Source organism: Trachemys scripta, chromosome 12, assembly GCF_013100865.1.
Source record: "Trachemys scripta elegans isolate TJP31775 chromosome 12, CAS_Tse_1.0, whole genome shotgun sequence".
Classification (NCBI taxonomy): domain Eukaryota; kingdom Metazoa; phylum Chordata; order Testudines; family Emydidae; genus Trachemys; species Trachemys scripta.
Genome location: NC_048309.1, coordinates 19,689,579 through 19,714,343, shown reverse-complemented (window position 1 = coordinate 19,714,343; position 24,765 = coordinate 19,689,579).

The following is a 24,765-nucleotide window of genomic DNA, read 5'->3' as shown; positions in this document are numbered from 1 at the left end:
GGGGTGGGGTTCTGGAGGGCAGTTAGGAACAGGGGTCCCAGGAGGGGGCAGTCAGGGGACAGGGAGCAGAGGGGTTTAGATAGGTCAGGAGTTCTGGGGGGGGGGCTGTCAGGGGGTGGGGGTGTGGATAAGGGTTGGGGCAGTCAGGGGACAGGTAGGGGGTAGGGTCCTAGGGGGCCAGTTAGGATGTGGGGAAGGTCTCAGGAGGAGGCAGTCAGGGGACAAGAGGCAGGGAGGCTTAGGGAGGGGGTGGAGTCCTGGGGGGCAGGAGTGAGGGGGACAAGGAGTGGGGGGAAGGATTGGGAGTTCTGAGGGGGCAGGAAGTGGGAGGGAGTGGAAGGGGCAGGGGCGGGGCTAGGACAGGACAGGGGCGGGGCTAGGGCGGGGCTCCTCCCGTCCTCTTTTTTGATTGTTGAAATATGGTAACCCTAATTCATGAATTAAAGTCTTTCAACTTTCCTGTATTCTTAAAGAATTGTAATATTGCTTTTTTTAATAGGGCCCCATTTTCCTGATGTGTTTACTAGGTGTTGCAGCAAAATTTTTGATACTTTAAGGCCGCTACATTTTTTATATAAATACCCCCTTTCAATGATACACTCTTTGCATTCCCACAGGAAAGGAGCAACTGTTTCCTGAACCTTGCACATCTCACATAATCCATCTTTGTTTAGCCCCCAGTTTAAGAGCCGGTCTGCTGACTCTTCCCACCAATCAGGCAGTGTAGCCACTTCCAGGCAGCCTGCTACAGGCCAGCTGCACTTGTTAAATTGCCCGGAAATTGGTACTGCTGCTCACCCTTATTCCTGACTCTATTTAGGTTCTTGCCTATCTGTGCCCATTACCAAATTGTAAACCAAGGCTAAGATTTTCAAAGGAGCCTTAGTGAGACTAATTCAAATGGGATTTGGGCACCTAACTCCTTTAGGCTCTTTTGAAAATCCAGCCCAAATTTCTTTACACACGTTGAAGCACTTATCCCCATTTACACTGGACTAGGTGTGTAGAACCTATATATGTAGGATGAAATTCTGCCAGCCTTATGCTGAATAATACCTTATTCTTCAAGTAGTTCCATCAATTTCAATGGGATTGCTCACAGAGTAAGGTGCTACTCAAGGTGAGCCAGCATGGCAGAATCAGACCCTCTGGTGTCATTTCACAAGCTAGGTGTTTGCTATGTACAAGTAAATCAATTAAAATGGAGTGGCAGTGATGGAAGCAGGCAGGGCCCAGATGTCAGAACACACAGAGCGGACAGAACCTTGGGGCAGTATGTACGAGTGTGAATGTTTTTACCTTTAGAATTGCTAGTGCATTACCAAATTTTACATGTTAATATGCTTAGAAATACAGGGAGCCACTGCCAAATCAAATATTGTGAATAAATCACAGAACTAGTACAGTGAGAGGTGTCCCCCGAATTAGGTAAGCTTAATATTTAAGGGGTATAAAACCCATCAGTGTATAGGGTCTAGAAATAAGGTAATCTGTGGCTTTATTCTCACTGGCTCAAGGACTGAACTAGTTCAAGCTTTTAATTAGTTTCCTGTCTGATTCCTTGCAGGTGGCATGGCAAGAACTCAAATCAGGTAACTACATGCAAGAACGATCTCAACCACTAGATGTCCCAATACTATAGTCAAATCCTGCAAAGCATTATTCTCAGTATTTAAGCCCAGTGGAAGATAATAAGCAAGAGGAGACCAGGCAGGATGTTGATGTTATCAAGATAATTTGTCACAGATCAGCCATGCAAAATGCTTTGTGTTGATCTACATGAAAAATGCAATGTTCTATAGCTTTGCATTGTACGTGCTTTATCTGTGGATTGGCAGTTTAATTAAGCAAGCTGTTATTATACACTACCTAACACTTCTTTTCTATCTCTGCATCTCTTTGCTCCCGCATTTATGTTTAGCATTTTGATTAGAAAGGCACAGTTGCTTCTAAAGATGAACCTGATTCCATCATACCTCACACAGAAGCCATGTGAAGGTGGGAGAAAAACTCAAAGTGGGGAAAATAAAAATGGCTCTGAAGCTAGAGATTTCTTTCACTACAAAATGCTTTGGAAATGGAGCCACCAGTGCTGCATGCCCCACATGAGTATGTGAAAGCATGAGTGAGAGGGGTGTGATGACAAGTCCGATGCGGACACATTCATCCCCATCTTGATAAATTTACAATCCTTTTAGGACTCTTTAACACAATTTTCCTCAGCTAACCTGTTCTTTAAACATTCTATTTCAAAGCTGTTTTGATGTCCACAGAAATATGTCTACTTTCTTCCACTACTATTCATTATAAAGCCTAAAGGAATATTTAGATGAAAACAGGATTTTTGAACTATATTTTTAATTTAAGCACAAAGCAGATCATCATAAACAAAAACTCATGAACTATAAAAGTCATATGAGTCATGATGCCTGTATGGTAAACAATGAATACAAACTGCCTACATTCATACAAAAAAGGATTGTATTTTTTTTTTAAACTGAATAGCAATTCCATCCTCAGTCCTCTGAAAAACTAGCTTCTACTTTCTCCACTCCAGTTAAACTGCTCTCATCAAGGTTTCTGATTACTAGGTCTGATCACAAAATTTCCAATTTTTAAATTCTTCAATGAAGAAAGGACAGACAATTTGCCAAACATTTTTTGGCCAGCTCTATCAATGACCTCTTCCTGGCCGAAGTCAGGGTGCCATCCCCATCCTCTCTGCTGCTCTAGATACTGTTTCAGAGTAACAGCCATGTTAGTCTGTATCCGCAAAAAGAACAGGAGTACTTGTGGCACCTTAGAGACTAACAAATTTATTTGAGCATAAGCTTTCGTGGGCTACAGCATCCGAAGACGTGTTGCATCCGAAGAAGTGGGCTGTAACCCACGAAAGCTTATGCTCTAATAAATTTGTTAGTCTCTAAGGTGCCACAAGTACTCCTGTTCTTTTTGCTCTAGATACTGTTGATCATACCCTCTTTCTTGACATCTGTCCTGCTTTGGCTTGCACAATACAATCCTCTGCTGATTCTCTCCTCTTCTCCCTTTCCTTAAGCTGATCTCATCTGCTCACATGGCTTCAACTATCTTCTCCATGTTGATGCCTCACAAATGCACATCTTCATCCAGTTCCATATCTCAGGTTGTCTCTCTGGCATCTCCTCCAGGATGTCTTGCTATCAACTTAAATTTTATGTATCCAAAAATCAAACTTGTATTTCCTCTCAAGCTCTCCCCATGCATCCCCATTATCTGTTACTGTTGTACACATAGCCATCTTCTGTGTCATTCAGTGAGGCCTGTGACCTTAGTATCATCACGGACTCCTTCCTCTCCCTTGTCCACACATCCAAATCCTGCCACTTCTTCCTCAACACTATCTCTATGATCTGGTTCATTTCTAGCTAGTCAACTACCTAAAACGCTTGTCCAGGCCTTCAGCATCTTAATTACTAGTCCTTCCTCTTCCTTTCCAGCCTCTTAACATTGGCCTTTCCCAGTCCACACCAAATGGATCCTTTAGAATCACAATCATATTAATCTCCTCTCTGACTTCCTCTACTGGCTTCCCCTTCTCCACACATCAAGTTCAATATTCTTGTCTTCCCTTTAACGACTTGCATAACTCCACCTCCTCTCCACCCCCTCAAATAATCCACTCTTGTGGGGCAGGGAAGACTAGCTCCTTCCTAATTTCTAGCCCACAAACCATTTGGAGACCTTCTTCTGAGCAGTTTATTTACATCACCTTTACAGACTATGCAGCCTGGTATCAGCTGTACCATAGAGCATTTGGCTCATGAGGGAAGGAGATCTCTCACATCTCTGAGTTTGCAAGTCCCTCTCTCATGCATCCTTCTTGTGCCTTTTGTACGGTGACACTGCACCCCGTATTCTTCACAGTGATATTATTATGATAGGATTATGGCATAATTATGATGCATTTTGTACAAGATAAATCATGTGAGGCGTCATTGAAAAAGGTATGATTTGCTAAATATGATTATCCTATTTGCATGCATGTATCATTTTTGTATCTGAAGTTATGAATATTGACTAGGCATCTTTATTTCAAATGGGCTTACTCTGAAAAACACCCACAGCCAGCCTTTCAGATACAACAATGAAGAAGCCAGATGGGGCTGATGGTCCAATAGCAAAGACAATGGCCTGTGGAATAGCTTAACCTTCCTGTGGGCATTTTGGTCAGCCTGTAAGCAATGGCTGCTATAACGCTGTGAGGACATGTGACCAGGCCACATGATTCTGGACTCCATCTTGGGATGTCAGTATTTTTCCACAAACCGGTCTGGGAACCAAGTTTTGAAACAAAAGGTTCCTGCCCTATGCTAAAGCTATATAAGGCAGGGAGTGACATCATCTGTGGGTTCTTCACTCCCCACACAAGAAGACATCTGGAAACACTTGAGGAACAAAGACTGAACAGGGGTAAGTGCTGGACCCAGGCTAAAGGGATTTCTAGCTTATGTGTGAAGACCTGAGAAACCCAAGCTGTAAAGCTAATGCAGCTTGTGCCTTAAGAATCTACAAGTCTGCCTGTACCATCAGTTAGGGTGAGAATCTGCTATTCATATCCAATCTATCTAGTATATTAAGCTTAGGTTGCATTTTTGTTTATTTGCTAAGTAATCTGCTTTGATCTGTTTGCTATCACTTAAAAGCTATCTTTTGTAGTTAATAAACGTGTTTTATGTGTTAATCCAAACCAGTGAGCTTTGACTGGAGTGCTTGGGGAAAATCTCTGCTTGGTTACCACAAGTGTGCATTGCTCTCTTCACATTGAGGGAGAGGCAGGCCAGGTACTAAACCCATATCCTGGCCAGATTTGACCAGGGCAGGATGGTACTGCTATGGGGTCCTACCCTGGGAAGCTGGTGATTAGAGAACCTGCATGTAACTAAAGCTGGGTGTGTCCCTACTTGGGTGAATGCTGGCGGGAGGGCTTTGCAGCTTGTCACAGCAGCACAGTGTGAGAGGGAGCCCAGGCTGGTGGGTCAGGCGGCTCAGTGATACCCCAGTTCCAGGTGGCACCCCAGGGGGACCCGGTCAGATGTATCCATTGGGCTAATAAGTTAATTGGCCTATTAACTCTCTCCAGCCCATCTCAATCTATCAATTGGGCACAGTCATAGGCACAGGAAGTAGGGATGCGGGAGGTGCTGCAGCACCCTCAGGTTTTATGCAGGGTCCTGACTGTGCACGCGGGATCTCAGCTAATGGCCCTGCTCCGTGCCGGGTCCCAGCTGTCAGCCCCGTTCCTGGCCCCGCACGCAGGGTCCAGCATCATGGCTGCTGGCCCTGTGTTTGGGGGTCCCGGCTGCCGGCCCCACTCCTGGCTGCACATGCAGGGTCCCAGCTGCTGGCCCCACACTCAGAGTCTCCATTGCCAGCCCTGCTCCTGGCTGTGCATGTGGGGTTCCGCATCACAGCTACTGGTCCCATGCCTGGGGGTCCCAGCTGCCAACCCTGCGCCCAGCCCTGCATGTGGGGTCCTGGCTGCCAGTCCCACATGCTCCACTACTGGCCCCACATGTTTCCCCAGCCATGGCCCCAGCCTCGGCCCCCTTATCCCTGTCCTTGTCTTCTCTCTCCCCCCTGGGAGACACGGCCTTGCTCCCGGCCTCAGCTCTGGGGTGAGAGGGGGAACGAGGTAAAATGTTTGGAGATAGTTTTGCTGACTTTCAGCACCCCCACTATAAAGAGCATTCCAGGATCACTGGACACAGTTCATGTAGTCAGGTGTGCTCTGGGGCAACTAACTGGAGTTGCAGTGACCGGAGTGCGACTCAGATGCTGGTGCTATTGGCATCAACCCTCTCCCAACCCTTCCACTCTGTCAACAGCACCATCCTTGATACCCTATTTGTCTACTTCTTCCACAACCATTGTTGTGTTTTCTTCCATACCACCCTGCCCTGGGAAGGCCCAAGAAGGCTCCTTGCTGAACTGGTCTGCATCTCTATTACTCTCTCCTCATTCAAAGCAGTTCACTTCAACCGTGATGACTATAAGAAATTAGCCACCTCATTCAATCGAGGAAAAGAAACGATACCATGACTTATGACCGGTCACAATTAAGCAACTCAGCTACTTTTTAAAAATTCATTCCAAAAAGTAAAAAAATTCAGAAAAGCCTTTTTTGAATAAATTCAGATAATGAATAAAGTGGAGGAGGTCGTGATATGCTCACAGAAGAACAAGCGGAAAGGAGGCTACGTTCATCCAGTACGCTATTTGATGCAAGTTATTCACTTAGCTCCTCTTCTGGGCGAGGACACTGTGATCCAATAAGCAAGATTTAGATAGAAATGGGTGGGTCAAGGGGCATCTTAAGAGTGAGAGCTGTAAAGGGGGCATCTCCTCTTTTTCCTTTCATTAGAGAGTGGAAAGTTTGGTTAGCGTCCTTTGTGCCTAGTATTACCTGAGAATGAATGAGCAGAGGAATAATGAACCCATCAGTAAGAAACCATTAATGAATGTTTTCTTTGGCAGGAACATCTATCCTTCCCTTTCTCCTCTGCCTTTCACCTTAACTACAATTCAATCATATTTAGCAACAATTTCTAGCTTAGTCATTCTGTCAGGCCTATGTGATAAATCAATGCCCCGTGAGGGAAATATGCTCAGCAATATTTGTAATAGTTTGGGCTCTCATGAGATACAATTTTCATGGCCCTTGAATAGGAATAAACACAATTATATACCCGCTGTCAGGAGTCTATAGCCCATCTTGGCAGGGAGATGGACTCTGTGATCAAGAAAGGCCTTTTCCATCTTTAACTATGCTGATCCCATAGGTCTTGCTATTCCTTCGCAAGCTGTTTATGATCACACTTTTAAATTCTTGTCTACTTAAGGGTATCTTAATATCCACCTCCTCATTTCTTAGAGCTTGTTTTGCTGCTTTGTCAGCCATCTTATTTCCAAGTATTCTGATAGGCGCCGGAATGCATGCTGTTGTTACACAGATACTTACTTGTATTATGTCCATAATTAGGAACATTATTTCACTTACTGTCATTTCTGCTTTCCAGAGTCTCTGTTCTGATTGTCATAAGGCCTGACAAGGAATCAGATAAAATTACAGCTGCAGCCAGTCGCACATCTCTAAGCCAGGTTAGTGCCAACATTATCGCTGTTAGTTCAGCTCTCAGAATGGTCACCTAATTCGATAGCCTTTTAGATTTCTGCATTCCAAGCCTAGGAACACAGAATGCTGTTCGCACTCCACTGTGCTTTCATCTTTTGATCTATGTGTAGAGACTTGACAAATCTGGCCCCATTTTTCATAAATAAATTCAGAAATGTCATTGGTCATAATGTGTGGCTTTTTCCTTCCCTCTTTTTTTTTTCATTAAATTCCAAATCTACAAATGGGGGAATAACTGTCCAGCTGTAATTTGATTTCCCAGAACTAAAAATGTTTGGTTCTCTCAAATATATATATATATGTATTTTTACATAACTTGTTTAGCCATTTTTTTGACCCTGATACTATGAGGAAGTCTGTAGCAAGTCATATAATTTTTCCTACTAAACTCCTAGCCCAATGATTCGAGAAGCACAAAATCTGCTTCCTGCAGTGAGCTGATGTAGAAATGCAGGTCTCCTGCCATCAATCTCTCATACCCCACACACAGCCTCTGGGGATTTGCAGTACTGCGGGCTCCGCCTGCTATGCATTTTCAGTTGAAAAAATGGAAGAATTTGGCTTTTACAAAAATCATTCAAACCTCCCATGGGGCAGATTTTATTGCTATTAAAATATTTGGGTTCTGCGCTCCAGTTGCCCTTTGCTACAGAGCACATGCTGTGTTAATAAGTAATGAGCAATTGTGCCAACCCTGAGTCAGCCCAATATTATTTGGTTAAGTCGGTAATATTGTGCACTGGGTTATGATAACCTTTGGCACAGAGGATAGCCACACAGAGCTTGTCTCTCCCCACCCCGTTGGTACCAGTGCTGTACATTTCCTACTTACTGTTCTTAGGAATAGAGACAAAAAATTGAGACCTTACCTGCCAAATGCAGATTGTATTGAAATGCTTTTTTCTCTAAATTTATTATTCCTCTTTCTTTCATTTTTCACCTTTGTTTCATTTGAATTGCATGTTCACAGAGTTTATTATAAACACGTTTCATATGAGAGAATGTGCACTTGATTTATTTGAGCAGGTGAGCTCAGACCAGTCCTAAAGTTATACCATTCCAATCTTTATATGGCTGTTAATATAAAACAATGCTGTAACATTTTTCTATGCGGCTCACTCCTCCATTACATTGCTGTATCCTTCACAGCCTTGCACAATATAAAATTTTAAAACCCAAACTATTTGTGATGTCATCATTCTTTGATTATTAGTCCCTGTTATTTGTATTGCTAGTTATTTATTGTGCTAGGCTCTGTCCACAAACACAGCCAAAAGATGGTCTTTGCTCCAATAAGGTTATGATCTGAGCATACAGCAGGTATTGCAAAAGCTGGATACAATTAACAGTGAGACAATTTTTGATGAGTGTAGTAGACTAGGCCATTAAGAAGAAGCTAAGTGAATTCTTTGCATCAGTCTTCACTGCAGAGGATGTGAGGGAGATTCCTACACCTGAGTTGTTCTTTTTAATGACAAATCTGAGGAATTGTCCCAGATTGAGGTGTCAATAGAGGAAGTTTTACTACAAATTGATAAATCAAACAGTAATAAATCACCAGGACCAAATGGTCTTCACCTGAGTTCTGCAGGAACTCAAATATAAAATTGCAGAACTACTAACTGTGTTACGTAACCTCTCTCTTAAATCAACCGCTGTACCAGGGGACTGGAGGAAAGCTAATCTAACACTGATTTTAAAAAAAGGCTTCAGAGATGATTCTGGCAATTACAGGCTGGTAAACCTATCTTCAGTACCAGGCAAACTGGTTGAAACTATAGTAAAGAGCAGAATTATCAGACACACAGATAAGCACAATATGTTGGAGAACAGTCAACAGCTTTTGTAAAGCAAACTCATGTCTCATCCATCTATTAGAATTCTTTGAGGGAGTCAACAAGTATGTGGACAAGGGTAATCCAGTGGATATAGTGTATTTGGACTTTCAGATAGTCTTTAACAAGGTCCCACACCAAAGGCACTGAATCAAAGTAACCAGTCATGAGGTAAGGGTGAAGGCCCTCTTATGGATCATAACTTGTTAAATGGTAGAAAACAAAAGGTAGGAATAAATTATCAATTTTCACAGTGGAGAGAGGTAAATAGCAGGATCCCCCAAGAATCTGTACTGAGACCAGTGCTGTTCAACATATTCATAAATGATCCAGAAAAGTGGGTAAACAGTGAGTTGGCAAAGTTTGCAGATGATACCAAATTACTTAAAATAGTTAAGTCCAAAGCTGACTATAAAGAGTTACAAAGGGATCTTACAAAATTGTGTGACTGAGCAACCAAATGGCAGATGAAATTCATGTTGATAAGTGAAAAGTAATGCATATTGGAAAACATAATTCCAACGATATGTACAAAATGATGGGATCTAAATTAGCTGTTACCACTCAAGAAACAGATCTTGGCATCATTGTGGATAGTTCTCTAAAAACATCTGCTCAATGTGCAGTGAGAGTCAAAAACACTACCAGAATGTTAGGAACCACTGGGAAAGGGATAGATAATAAGATAGAAAATAGCATAATGCCACTGTATGCATCCATGGTACACCCACACCTTGAATACTGCATGCAGTTTTGGTCGCCCCATCTCAAAAAAGATATATTAGAATTGGAAAAAGTACAAAGAAGGGCAACAAAAATGAATAGGGGTATGGAACAGCTTCCATATTAGGAGAGATTAAAAAGACTGGGACTATTCATCTTGGAAAAGAGACAACTAAGGGGGGGATATTATGGAGGTATAAAATCATGAATAGTGTGGAGAAAGTGAATAGGGAAGTGTTATGTGAAGGAGTAAATAACACAAGTACCTGGGGTCACCCAATGAAATTAATAGGCAGCAGGTTTAAAACAAACATAAGGAAGTACTTCTTACACAACGCACAGTCAACCTGTGGAACTCATTGCCAGGGGAAGTTGTGAAGGCCAAAAGTATAACTAGGTTAAAAAAGAATTAGATAAGTTCATGGAGGATAGGGTCATTAATGATTATTAGCCAAGATGGTTAGGGTCATAACCTCATGATCTGGGTGTCCCTGAGCCTCTGACTGCCAGAAGCTGGAACTGGATGACAAGGGATGGATCACTTGATAATTGCCCTGTTCTGGTCATTCCCTCTGAAGCTTCTGGAACCAGCCACTCTTGGAGACAGCAATGGTCCATCTAGCCCAGTATCCTGTGACCCAGTAGGCCTGTTCTTATGTTCACTGCACACCAGCTACCTAGTTATTGCCTTGCTGGCAAATTCCCCCTTTGCCTTGGAAGGAACTAGCCCCCACCAAATAAAGAACAGTCAGTCACCCATCTGCAAGAAAGCAAAGACAAAGCCTCAAACCCCCAAAGTCCAAGCTGTGCCTAGTAATCAACACAAGGAAAGTTAATCAGAAATAAAATGCCAGGTTTACAAAACCAATGCTCTCTTGGGTGGGGTGGGCACTGCTGGTAGGAAATGTGTCCAGATGACTAGGAATGCTTCTGATGTGGCAGTACCTCCGAATCAAACGCACACCATATCCCACTGCACCAACCCTGAGCTGCTCAAGAGAGTGAGGATCTAAGGCCCATAATGAAAGCTAAACCTCACTGGAGTCCATTTGTACTGGATTTAGAAATGCTCCAGACAAACCACACAGTGTCAGTATGAGATAAGGGGACAAAAAAAATCTTACAACATAAAGACCACGGTATGGTAAAGCCATTTAGCAATTTGCTATAACAACAGAGAGTTAGAATAAACTACCAACAATAATCCATTTCATGTCTATAGTCCCTCTCATTGATTTCAAGTACAATGCAAACCCTAATTAGACCATACAACTCTACAACACAAGGTAGAGATAACGTTACAATCCCCAGTTTGAAGGAGGAACAGAAATGAAACACCCAGAGTCATGCTGAAAGTCAGTGACAGAGCTGGGAATAGAACCCAAGGTCCCTGACTCCCTGTTCCCTGCTCTCATCCTTAGGTAACAGCCCCTAATGGTTATTGTGCAGGCTGCACTTCCCCAAAGTAACAGCAGCCCAATAGTCTCCACACTCCAGCTTTAATATGACACTAAATGAAACCGATGGTGAGAATCAGAAAAGATAAATCTGCCCCTTCTGGGGAAACAGCAAATGATTGTTTTGATAATGACACTTCACCCAAAAGGGAAAGTGCCACAGTTGGATCGCCGTATTTAAAACATCAGCCACAGCAAACCAGAGAGATACAAGAGCCTTGTTTAGTTCCTCAAACTCCTTTTTGGCATCTGAAAGTTGTTATGGTGCTGAATCCCTGTGCTCCTTACTATAATGTGATCAACTCCTTGTATTGTCTGCATGATGGAGCATGTACATTAGCAATATAGGACAAATAGATCAGCAGGCATTGACTCACTACATCTTCTTTAGCTGGTGGTAGTTCTGTGTGGAAAACGTCACCCCCCCTTCTGCCCATCCTGAGATGGATCAGGCAGCTTCACAGTCTGAAATACTGAAGCTACTGTGGGAATTGCAGAAGGCCAGTAATCTCCCATTGTACTCGCTAGTCAGGATGGGAAGCTGTTAGGCAACGAAAACCATGAGCAGCTGGGTGAGAGAGTCATTTGGGAACCATGTGAGAAATAAGCAGGTCCAACCTAATCTCACTCTCGAAGCATTAGCTTTCCAACACGCTAGATTTTGAGACAAGCGACTGCAAGGGCAAGGAGCCAGCCTGGATTATTGCTGCTTGTCACAGGCTCTCCCACTTTTGTGCCTGCACTCTGTGTTTGGGCTGGCCTAATAAAGTCTTCCACGCCTTCTTTCGCTGGGTCACCCAAGTGTCTTTATTTACAGTGTTTGTGCAGTTCCCAGATCCCCCAACGGTTAGTGCCCCACAGACCCTCCCCAGGGTCTCTTGGTCCTTGAGGCTTTCTTGTTGGTAAGGAGACAGAGATACTGCCCTCCTGTCTTCTCCCAGGCTAGCCTCCCCACTGAGGTTTGCCCAGGGCTTTTATAGCCCTCTCCTGCCCCAGCCCAGCTGTCACAACTTAGCTCAGCATGGTCCTCTGAGCCAGCCCTCATTAGGGCTTGCAGCTGGGCTCCCTGCTGAGTACCTGCATCTCTACACCTGGCCGGGGAGCAGGCTGCAGCCAGCATTTTGTCAGGGCTTTAAAGGGGGTTTTACCCCTGCCCTGTCACACTGCTCCTTTTAGGATAAATCTGCAACAGGCATCTTTAACAAAAAATTTCAAAGCAGTTTGACTTTGTAGAAAATAAAGCCAAACTTTATGAGATACTTACTTTGTAAGTTCCTTTTGGACAGAGAAAATTGAATGTTACATAGCACCTTTTATACACCAGTGCTTTACGGTAATGGGCTACATCCCCTCTGCACAGTGACTGTCTCTGCAACCAGAGCAGCAATGCTGTCCTTCACAATAGCTTACACACCGCCCCAGACAGTAGGGGCTCAGTTCTCCAGTTCTTGCACCTTGTGTCGTCCTGTGCAAAGTGTGGTGGCCTATCACAGCTACTTAGTGTAAAATGATGACACAAGGTACAAGGCAGTGGAGAATCAGGCCCTAGATCTATTCTTTGGTCTTGTCTACTGTGGGACACCCTCATGAAAGCTAATCCAAATTAACTAAAAGTGTAACTTTAAAATGGCTTAATTAAACCACATTAAACTCCTGTATGGCTGCTCTTATTCAGAATTTAAGATAAACTGCATTAAGGCCACTTAAATTCTGAATAAGAGCATCCACGCAGGAGTTAAATGGAGTTTAACTAATCCACGTTAAAAGTTAATTTGGATTAATTCCCCTCTTATAAAGAAGATGGGGTGTCAGGCATGATAAGAGTGATGCCTACTCTCTGGAAGTATGGAGGGGGACCTTTCAGATTCACCTGGGCAGCCCACAAATGAGGAATGCTGTAACATCTTTCTCTAAAGGGTGTCACAGGCTAGGGCAGCAGGGTGCCCTGATCATCACAATGGTGGAGTGATAAAGGGGGACAAAAAACATTTTCTGAAAAAGATAGACGGGGTTGGCTTCTTGTAGTCTAGTTTCCCGACATAGACCTCAATATATAGTCAGTAGGCTTTCTCCAGGTACTAGATCCTCCACTTGTATGTGCCCCAGGTTCTCTCTCACAGGGTTCATTCCTCCTCTCTTCTCCTGCTGCCCTCCTCCTGAGCACTGAAGGTTATGTACTAGAGCTTGCATTAAAATAAGCCCCAGACTCCTCCCATTCCCATAATGTTTTGGTAAGAGGAGATTGATAGCTAGGCCTTCCTACTCATTCAGTGAAGTAAACCTTCCCTGGTCCTCCAGGTGAAGACAAGTATCCTTAGTATGCCTGTTTCTTTTTCCACCTGAAACCAGATTACCCCAGCCTGATAACACTGAAGGGGTTCAGCCTTGGAACGCTAATAAACAGAGCAGGAGAATAAGTCTAGTTCGGGGGTGGACAAACTTTTTGCCCCGAGGGCCACATCTGGGTGGGGAAATTGCATTCAGGGCCATGAATGTAGGGCTGGGGTGGGGGGTTTGGGTGTGGGAGGGGGTGCAGTGTGCAGGAGGGGGCTCAGGGCAGGGTGTTGGGGTGCAGGAGGGGTGCGGCAGGGGCTCAGGGCAGGGGGCTGGGGTGCAGGAGGGAGTGCAGCATGCGGGAGGGGGCTCAGGGCGGGCTGTTGGGGTGCAGGAGGGTGTGGGGTAAAGGAGGGGGTTCACGGCAAGGAGTTGGGGTGCCAGGGGGTGCAGCAGGGGCTCAGGGCAAGGGGTTGGGGTGCAGGAGGAGTGCAGCAGGGGTTGGGGTGCGGCAGGGGGCTCGGGGGCAGGAGGGGTGTGGCAGATGGCTCAAGGCAGGGAGCTGGGGGGGCTCAGGGTAGGGGGTTGGGGTGCGGGCTCTGGCCCAGCACTGCTTACCTGGAGCGGCTCTGGGGAGGCAGCGGGGCTAAGAGAGACTCCCTGCACCACGTCCCTGCAGTCCCTGGGGGTGGAGCAGAGGGCTCTGCGCGCTTCCCTCGCCTGCGGGTACCTCCCCCGAAGCTCCCATTGGCCGTGGTTCCCTGTTCCTGGCCAATGGGAGCTGCAGGGGCAGTGCCTACAGGTGAGGACAATGCATTGAGCCCTCTGCCTCCCCCCTCCCGCTAGGGGCCGCAGGGATGTGGTGCCGGCCACTTCCAGCAGTGGCACGGGGCCCGCAGCACCATGGAGGTGGCAATCCCACGGGTCGGATCCAAAGCCCCGATGGGCCGTCGTTTGCCCACCCCGGTCTAGCTTGTGCAAAAGCATGGTCTTTTCTTCTCCAAAGCCCTTTCTGTCATGGCTAAGGCTACGATTCTGTCACAGAGGTCACGGATTCTGTGACTTTCCGGGACCTCTGGGACTTCTTCTGGGGTAGGGTTGAAGCATCACTACACAATAGTCTAAGACAGGAAGTCAAGAAGAATAAATATCCAGTTGAAACTGCATATAGGCAGCATGTAATTACCTGAACTGGGATTCAGCCAGAATCCCAAGGTTAATACTGCTGCTTTGGCAAAAGGGCTGTGGTGAATTTAATAACCACAAATGGTCAGGCTTTTATGGCTTTTCAAAAAGGCAACACTACAGCATCTCTACATACCCTAGCACCATACTGGAGTTTCAGTTCAATACAAATTCAGAGGAGGAAAGCGCTCCCTCGTGTATCATCCACATCATTTCTTGTGGCACCTGGCTGTTCCTTGAACTCTCCCATCCTTGTACTAACCCTCTTTAGGTTATATATGCTGACGTGCTCAGAGTGCAAGGTTGTGTGTGGTTTGGCTGCAGGCAAATCTAATGGCTTGGATTTATCTGAACATGTGGGGGGCTGGAGATTTCATGAGATCGGACTTTATTTTGCAAGATTTCCAGCTCTTTTTGGTTTTGCCAAGACCTAAATCTTACAAGAATAACCTTTTTTTTTGACAACATCTTGGATTTGCTGCTTGAGGCTGGAAGTTCAGAATGAATACAGAGAACAGCTGTGGGCTCCACATGTCTGCCTATGAGCTATGCTAGCCCACAATCTTCATAATGCTGAGTACTAGGGGCACAATCCCTCCCATCCCCATCCCTGGCACACACCCTGTGCCAGGGCAGGCAATATGGGTAGACTTGGAAGGATTAGATTTGTATCTGTAAATGTTGGTAAACGTCAATTTCACTGAACACACCCGAGTGGCCAAAAAAAATATATTTCCATCGATAATCATCAAAATTTACAGACCGGCAAAGTAAGAAAAATGCTGCTTGAGAACTTAATAGAGTTTGATTTAAGAGTATTTACTTTGTGTGTTTTGACATGGGACGTTGACAATTTGTGTTTTAGCGGTTAAAATGCTTTAACTTTTTGAATCTCTATGTCGTTATCATCATTAAGTAATTATTGTCTGACCCTCCCTAGTGTCTGACCCCTCCATAATTTCCCATATGAACATTTAAATAGATAATTTTAAAAAATGCTTAAATGAACTTCAATATTATCTATTGAAATTATAAAAAATGAAAATTGAATTCTGCCAAGCCTATATATGGAGCAGTGTAGGCCTGCTTACTTTGGCTGTATGCTGCTCCTCCTTTGTGGTTTCTGGAATTTATGGGCTGCTGGAGCAGCTGTAGGGAGAGACTGATGAGGTTCAGTGCAGGAATCACTGGGTGAAACCTCTGGTTTTTGTCCTGTAGGAGGTCAGACTAGATGATCATAATGATCCCTGCTATCCTTGAAATCTGTCGATCTATCACTGACTCCCTTTTGTACCGAGGCAGCACTGTCTTGCATACTCAGCAGGGGACCTGGCTTTGAAACAGAGTTGGATGAAATTTTCAGCCAAAACTTTTTTCATTGGAAAATGCAGATTCAGCGGTGCTGAAACGTTCTATGGATTCGTGTCAGTTTCTCCAAATTGTTCCTGTTGGGAAAAAAAAAATATTCGGAAAAAGTCAAAAAAATTGTTTGTTTCAAATTATGTCTGTTTTAACATTTTCTAAATGAAACTTTTAGGTGGTTCAACTTGAAATGACTTTCCATTTGAAATTTCTTCCAGTTTGAATTTAAATAATTTAAACATTTTTTGAGAACTAATCAGCAAACAACAAGCAAATTCCCACAGACCAAGACACACCAACTCAAAGTGGCATCAAACCCTGACAAAACAGGTGTAAAACCTGAAAAAATATCTTCACTGCTACCACGATCAATACTACACACCCTTCAAGATCCATGGGTCCTACATATGCTTATCACAACATGTGGTATACCTCATCCAGTGCACTAAATGCTCTCAAAACAATGTGGGAGAAATCAAAAAATCAATGTGCTCTCCAGTGAACTCACAAAAAAATGATAAGACAAAAACTCCATGTCACCCAGGAGCAAACTCTTTTCACAAAGCGATCACTCCATATCTGACCTCTCAGAACTCATCCTCAAAGGAAACCTTCATAACACCTTCAAAAAGCAAACCTGGGAACTTAAATGCATAACTCTTTCAGACCTCAAAAACCACGGCCTCAGACACTGGTTTTATGGCTCATTACAACAATTTGTAACACACACAATTGTCTGCTAACTCTAATTGCTCACGTCACTTTAAGTGGTCTCCCACGACATGTGTTAACCCCTTAATCTTAACCATCTAGCCCAACTTGTATTTAGCTCAGACACTCTGGTTTCCTTCTCCAGACCTGAAGAAGAGCTCTTTGAAGCTGAAAAGCTTGTACCTTCAGAACAACAGAAGTTATCTTTTACTAGACTATCACCTCACTGACCTTGTCGCTCAGCAAACCAAAAAAAAAAATCAGCTATTTGCACAACTCTAATGGGAACTAAAGCCAGTATGCTCTGCCAGGAAGAAATATTGGGGAAATGTTGCTAAATTGCACTCAATTGTGGGGAATTTACAGGTGCCGGGGCCTGTAAAGTTCATGAGGTGAAACCAGTCCACAATTATCTTGCTGCTTAGCCTGGCCCTCATTTGTGTTTTACTTGCTTGTCAGTTTACAGCAATACAGTGTTCTGTTCTACATCTTCCTTCACTTGGTGGCATAAATAGTCTCCATCTCTCCCCTTCCTGCTAACTTCAGCCCATATTCAGTCACACTCTTCAAGAACAATTTTTATGTTTCACTACTAGTCTCAGCTTCCAAAGTTAATTGGGGCTGGTGAGGTAAAAATAGACCCTGGACCAGATGGAAACTGTCCTGATTTATAGATAGCTGAGCCATCACATGTTCCATTTGTACTCCGAACAAGGGCACTATTAATTATTACTCTGCCCTGAGAGATTGCATGAGAGGTTACAATGATGCTATGCAAGAAGAAGGTTTAAATATTGTCAGCTTGCAACATTTTGCTGAAAGAGCTAGACTCTGAGCCGACCCACCTGTTGTTTATGGTCAGCGGTATATACAATGGTTGTTTTAGGGTACGCTTGAAGTGTTTGGGCCAAATACCCAGCTAGGGAAAAAAAATCGGTGTAGCTCTACTGACGGCAGTAGTGCCATGCTGGTTTACACCCGCTGAGGACTTGGCCCTGTGTCTGTAAAACACAGTCACAGCAATAAAAAAGGGATGTTCTCCATAGCAAGGTTCTATTTACTTGCCACTTCAGTGTCCTTTCCATTCCACCATGTTCTCTGAGAACCACACACAGGCCATGCACATCGATCCCTTGGATGAGGAACAGACCCTTCAGATGGTGGACGAGCACATGAAGGGGTTTGTTTTGATTAAGCTTCCCCAGGAAGGGTCTCCTATCATTCTCCCCTTGCCTACATTCAGAGACACAGTAATGAGCTTCAGAGAGGGTCATGTGAAGCCATCCTCAAAGAGTGGGAAAGCCTCTGATATGAGACTCTGTACACAGGGCAGAGAGATAAGTAAAGGGGACTCCTGGATGCTCATACTCCATTTAGATGCTATATGGTTTGGATCTCCTGTTGCCTTTGTCTCCTTATATGACATGCCAGCTGCACCCATCCCTCCCACTGCACAGGTTGAGAAACATGGATTGAGCCTTCCTGAGAATGCCGGTTGTCTTTCTGGCCTGCAGAAAACTCACAGACCATGCGCTGCACCTCTTTTCCCCTAGGTCACACAGAGAACCAGGAACGCAGCCTCTCAGGCTATGTCTACACTACCCGCCTGAATTGGAGGGTAGAAATCGATCTCTCAGGGATCGAATTATCGCATTTCGTCGGGACGCGACAATCGATCCCCGAATCAACGCTTGTACTCCACCAGCGCAGGTACTAGTAAGCGCCATCGACAGGGGAGCTGCAGTGGTCGATTTGCCGCCGTCCTCACAGCGGGGTAAGTCGGCTCCGATATGTCGAATTCAGCTACGCTATTCGCATAGCTGAATTTGCGTATCTTAAATCAACACCCTCCCCCCATAGTGAGGAGGTAGCCTCAGAAAGGTTCAGCTCCCTCAAGGGCCAATGCTGATTCCACTGCCCCGTTCCACTGTGGACATGTCAAACTTGGAGAGGAGCTGGTGCATTCAAAGAACCAGGAAGGAAATGGCTGCAGGGCTCTATGGGACAGAGCAGCCCATCAGACTTGTTGCATCTTCAGTTATTTAGGGCTTGTCTACGTACAAAAGTTAATCCAGAAAAAGGGAGGGTGAAAAATTTTAAGCGGATTAAATATTCCTGATTAACTCCATGTGTGGATGTTCTCAATTAGCTTAATCTACTTGTCACGGGGTAGGTACACCCCATCACGGGGACCAGGTGATGTATAGGGTGAAGAAGGGAAAAAGAACTGAATAGCAGTTTGTCAGGTCCTATGTTCGTGACCCTGACTACAAACATGGTAATACGGCCCAACGGCCCGAGTCAATAAACAGCCCTTCAGCTTGGGCAGCATGGCCTAATGGCCAGAATTAATAGGGTAGCCCACCTCTGTGGAATTGTGTGGCCTATTGGCACATTGGGGGAGTGGGGTTGTGGCCCCCAGAGGAGGGGGACTCAGGCCCTCCCTGCTCCTCTGAGTCCCAGCCCAGGGTCCTGGCAGTGGTGGGGGTGCTCCCCAATGAGTCAGCAGAGATCCTCCCGAAACACGCTGACCAGTTCCCCCTTTCACTCACTGGAGAAGATTCTAAGTCCCCTGGGATGCTTCCTCTCCTTTCTCCCTTGGCAAAGCTCCACATTTCCCCCAGGTCTCTGAGGTCCTCCAATGGCCTAGCTCCTGCCGGCACGGTCTCATCCCCGGGCTCATCGGGCAGTCTGGAGTCCATGTGGGCCTCTGCATGCCTTGCTCCTGAGGTCGGGGCCTGCAGCCACTCCCTGGGAAGAGCCTGTAGTCTGTGTCCTCTCCCTTCAGCAGCCTGTCTAGACTGAGCTGGGGGGTGGGCTGCTTCCCTTTATACTCTGCTTCTAGGCTGAGCATGCCCAGCAGAGTCGGAGCAGCGGGGCTTCCTCAGCCTGCAAAGCACAGCTAACCCTTTCGGCACTGGTCCTCTCTTCACCCGCCCACTGCTAAAGGACCTCCCCCAGCCTAAGGGGAGGATCCACAGGTCCGTGATACCAAATAATTGCGGGGGACAACTAATAAAATAACAGAGACAGGAGTGAGGTCACAGGGCTAAATGAAGGGAACCTGACGGTGACATCGAGCAGAGAACCCCGAACAGCGCCCACTGCTCCTCAAAGGCACCAAGGAAGCCAGCGGACGCTGCCCAGAGGAACTCTGCCTGGATGCATGAACGGACGGAGGAGCGGAAATAGGCCCCACAGTCACAGGAAATCCTGTCAGCCAACCTCCTCTCCCTGGTTTTGTAGATGGCCATTTTGGCCAGAGCTAGGAGGAGGTTGACGAGGATGTCCTGCGACTTTGTGGGGCCACGGATGGGGAGTGCGTAGATGAACAAGTGAGGGGAAAAGTGCAACCAAAAACGTAATAATCCTTTCGGGACTGGTGTGGGGTAGATACACCCCATCACACTACTTTTTGGAGCCAGATCTACTTTATGGATTAAGCTAATTCAGAATAAATCACTCCTTTTCTGGAATAAAAGTATGCACAGATGGGATTATCATTCGGGAATAGTTAATTAGGAGTAACTACTCTGAAGTAACTGCCTATGTAGACAAGCTCTTAAAAATTGCTTTCATGCAAAAGCCAGCCTGTTTGTTGATAAGAAATGGTTCAATAACTGCTGTAATGTGATATAGCAGTAGTCACTCAAGCAATTTTAAAATATCACATAGCAGTGAGATAGGTCAAAAGTTTTTTGGCCCTTGAAATCGCCAATTATGATGCATGATACACTTTGTCATTGTACAGGTGGGTCAACCAAATTGAAAAGTATCTCTGGTGGTTTGTAGATGAAGGTTATGGAGAGTTTATTGAGCTCAACAGTGAGATGTTCAATATTATTCTCTTCTGTTTTTAGGTGGATGCAATTCTGATGCTTGGCTTAACAAATACAGTCCTGCCATATTGGCTCTGTGGTCTCCCAACAGCCAACATCATTCCTGGTATCCTGGGTCATTTGTCCTGTAATCCTTAGTGAATCTCCTGTAGGCAGAACATGGCACTGATGTTGTGCGCAAATATCAGCAATCATTTCCCATTTAGGAGCTTACTGTCCTTCAACATTTATGGAAAGAACAGTCAGCGTTGGTCCCAAGGAGGACCCTTGGTGTCTGGGCTTGGATGGAAGTTCTTTTCGTTGAGGTCTTCCTTTGTTCCATAGCATCACAGTAATAAGATTTGGGAAAGTGGTAGTATGAGGTGTTTAGCAGCCTTTAAGGCTGATAGGGACCATCACATGAAGGCCCCTGCTGTGGACCCGTTAGGCACTGTATATACAATAGTAAGAGGCAGTCCTTGCCCCAAAGAGCTTGCAGTCTAAATAGATAAGACAGACTAAGAGTGAGAGAAAGGGAGTATTATTATCCCCATTTACAGACGGGGAACTGGGGCACAGAGAGATTAAAGGTCTGGTTTACACTGCAAGCTAGGGTTGTAATTCCCAGCTTAGTTGAGGAGACAAACCTATGCTAGTTCTGATCGAATTAGTGTGCCAAGAATATAGTGTCACTGCAGCTGTGCGAGCCACTCCAAGTACATACCTGGGGTGTTGGATGGGATCATATTCAGGGCGGCTTTCCCCTCTGGCTACCCACTGTTTTTAGCACACTAGCTCAATCCGAACTCAAGATGTAGACATGCCCAGAGTGACTTGCCCAAGGTCATAGTGGGAGTCAGGCAGAGCCAGGAATCAAACCCCAGTCTGGTCCAGTTCAGTGCTTTAACTGCAAGAACCATTCTTCCTCTCACCCTATGCTCCGTAAATAATAACAATAACAAAATCTTCATTCACTCCTAACGTGTATGCTGTACAATGAGATTATACTAGTTACAGGACAAGGCACTAGTACAGGGCAAATGGCATGTACGACAAATACATTCCCCCCCTGTCCTAAGTGTGGGGAATAGAACTCCCATCCTTTAAGAAACATTCATTCTAAGAATTCCTTTCAGACACCCTGATCTTCTGGAACCTTCTGATGAGTTATAAAATGGGAACATGAACCATAGCCTTTTCACAACAATAGATTCCGTACATTCATAGCAGTGCCTAGCAGAGCCAAGGTCCCTCATTCTTTCCACACACATTTTCATTGTTGTACAAATATTGTCAGAAGCCAAGAAATCTTTTCAGGAGCTGCTTCTGAAAGTTCTTATGTGATCAACTGAATAGGCAGTGCAATTACAGAAGCCATGATTTAAGAGCCTGAAGCCCAATTAACCTGATAAAAGGAATCGGATTTACAAACAATATGTTGAGAACATTTAATCTTGCAGTGAATATAGATATGTGTGGAGGAAGATTGTGTTTAGGATTAAGAGCCAAATTGTTGCATAACTTCCCATTCATTCCTTATATTTCCAGTATTACTTTATTATGACTGTTCTGGGATGAGATCTTGTTTTTATGATATTCATTCATCTAGAAAAATAGCTCAGATGGACAAAAGACAAACAAAATAGATTTGGATCTTTTCTGAGATGCTAACTCCTTAAAGCTCACACTGCTGGCATTTGATTAAAAATGAGTACTTTTCCAGAAGACACAGAAGAAAAAGAATTCTAATTTTCACAGTATTTCTAAAAGGCACAAAAAGATCTAAACATACCCATGTGTGCACACATGCTACCCAGCACAAATACCACTTCCCCACCGCCATGTATGCACCCCCCCCCCCCGCACACACATATGTGAACACATGCTCTGAGGGACAAACACACCAACACATGTGAACAGAGTCACCAGTACATGCACAACAAAGCATTTTGTTTAAAAACAACACTGATTTTCTGTTATTTTAAGTACTAATGCCTCATAGAAATGTTTAGGCCTTAAAGTATCTGAGTGGCTGTATTACAATTAATAATAAATAAAATAATAAAATAGTAATAATTTAATAATAATAATAATAATTAATAATACAAATGAAGCTCAGTTCTGCCTGTGTGGAGGACGTGGATAACTCCCCATTAACACTGCTGTCCTCTTGACGTGTGCAGGTCTCCCACATATCAGCCCTGCTCTTGGTGAAATGGCTCCTACACTATCTATTGTACTTAAAATCCAGACAAATGCTCCTCTTTCAGAAGACAGTAAAGTCTTCTGGTTAGGGCAGGGGAACTGAGAGCCAGGACTGTATGACCTTAAACAAGTTGCTTAGGGCTTGTCGGCACTTGGGAATTACATTGTGTTAACACATATGTTAACTAGCACGATGTCCGACCCTCAGGCCTGGATGCACAAACGAGTTCGGTGTTGTGATGTTGAGCATCACAGCCCCTAATTTTTAGGTGTCTAGAAAAATCACTGTGATTCACAAAGCCTGAGTGAGGTGCCTAGAATGAATACAATGAATAGGGAGAGGTAGGCGCCTTAGACTGTAATTCACAAAAGCCAGCACTCTTGACAGGGAGTTGCCTAGGCTAGGCAGCAGGAAATGCCAACCGGGAGGGGCCATTCTAAGGCATCTAAGCCCAGGGTGCAGGGAGGCACCTCGCTCTACTAGTGAGTCTCAGCTGGGATCCCTGTCCTGGAGTTAAGTGCCTATGATATTTTAGCAAGAGGAACTCCTGTATGACTTTTAGCCCAGTGGTGAGGGTACTGACCCAGGACATGGGAGCCCCCGGTTCAAGTCACCCCTCTACCTGTGGTTGAGCAGGGATTTTAACTGGTGTCTCTCATGTGAGTGCCCTAACCAGTGGGCTAGGGGACAGTCTGAGGTGGAGCTCCCTCCTTTCTCCAGTTGAAGCTGTTGCACTCTGGCTAAATAATTAACAAGTCATTCAATCCGGGAGACTGTATTCTGGCTCTTCCACCTCCTGGGAGAGTGCTCTAACCACCAGGCTGCAGAGCCATTCTCATCCCTGCACACTCACTCTCTCTTGCTGTTTCTGACCCAAATGCGTATTTATCCACAGTGGAACAGCTTCAACAGGAGAGACTGAGGGAGCCTCCCCATCAGAATATCCCATAGCCCAGTGCTTTGAGCACTCATCTGAGAGGTGGCAGAGCTCTGTTCAAATTCTTTCTCCCATTCAGGTGGAGGGGAGACTTGAACTGGGGGGCTCCTATGTCCTAGGGAGAATTCTAACAACTAGGTCAAATCTAGGTCCTCCATCTCCTTTTTCCCACCGCTTCCGGTTTGTATGAACTCACCTGTGGGATCCAGTCCAGTAGGCATGCTCACAGTGTACCTCCCGGATCAGGCCCGCACGTGACTTAGACGCCAGAATGCCTGTCTTCCCCTGCTTTGTGGATCAGTCTGGGGTAAAGACGGGAGATAGGTGTCTATGTGAAAGAGGGAGGTAGCAGGGTCTATGCCCAGACGCAGATACATAGGCACCCAGGGAACTTTTACTGCAAAAAACTTAGGTGTTGGGTGAGGTTAGGTGCCTTCAGGGTGCAGCAGGAGTTTTGTGTATCACAATGGTCCTGAAACTGGGACTTAGATGCTTAGAATGGGGACTTAGGTGCCTAGTTTGTTTTGTGCATCCAGACCTCCGTGTCCACAAGGACTGTTGTGTTTAAAGTAATGATAATGGGTTGTGGTTGACCTTTAACCATGACCTGCTACTATGATGTTCAACATGACAGCCCTTGTCATCTGCACTGAGGACCCTCTTTAGCAAAGTACTTAATCATGTGCTTTAATTCCACTGAAGCGAATTATGATTAAAGTTAAAAGCTCATGTTTAAGTGCTTGGATGAATTGGGATCTGAGTAATTTACATCATATTAGCTAACACACACATGCCTATACAGAGTAATTTCCCATTATGGACTGTGCTGGGATATGTTGTCCCAAACTATATTCCTCCTTTTATCCTTCTCCCATGGGAACATATTCCCCTAGTTCCTGGCAGGACTGGCTCTCCTGTTTTTGCCGCCCCAAGCAGCACGGCGAATTGCCGCCGGGGACAGCGGGGGCAGTCCGTGTGCCGTTAGGGTGGCACGCGTGTTTCCGCGGTGACGGCAATTCGGTGGCAGCAGTTTCTGTCTTCAGCCGGAAGACAGAAGCTGTCGCCAAATTGCCGCCACGGGCA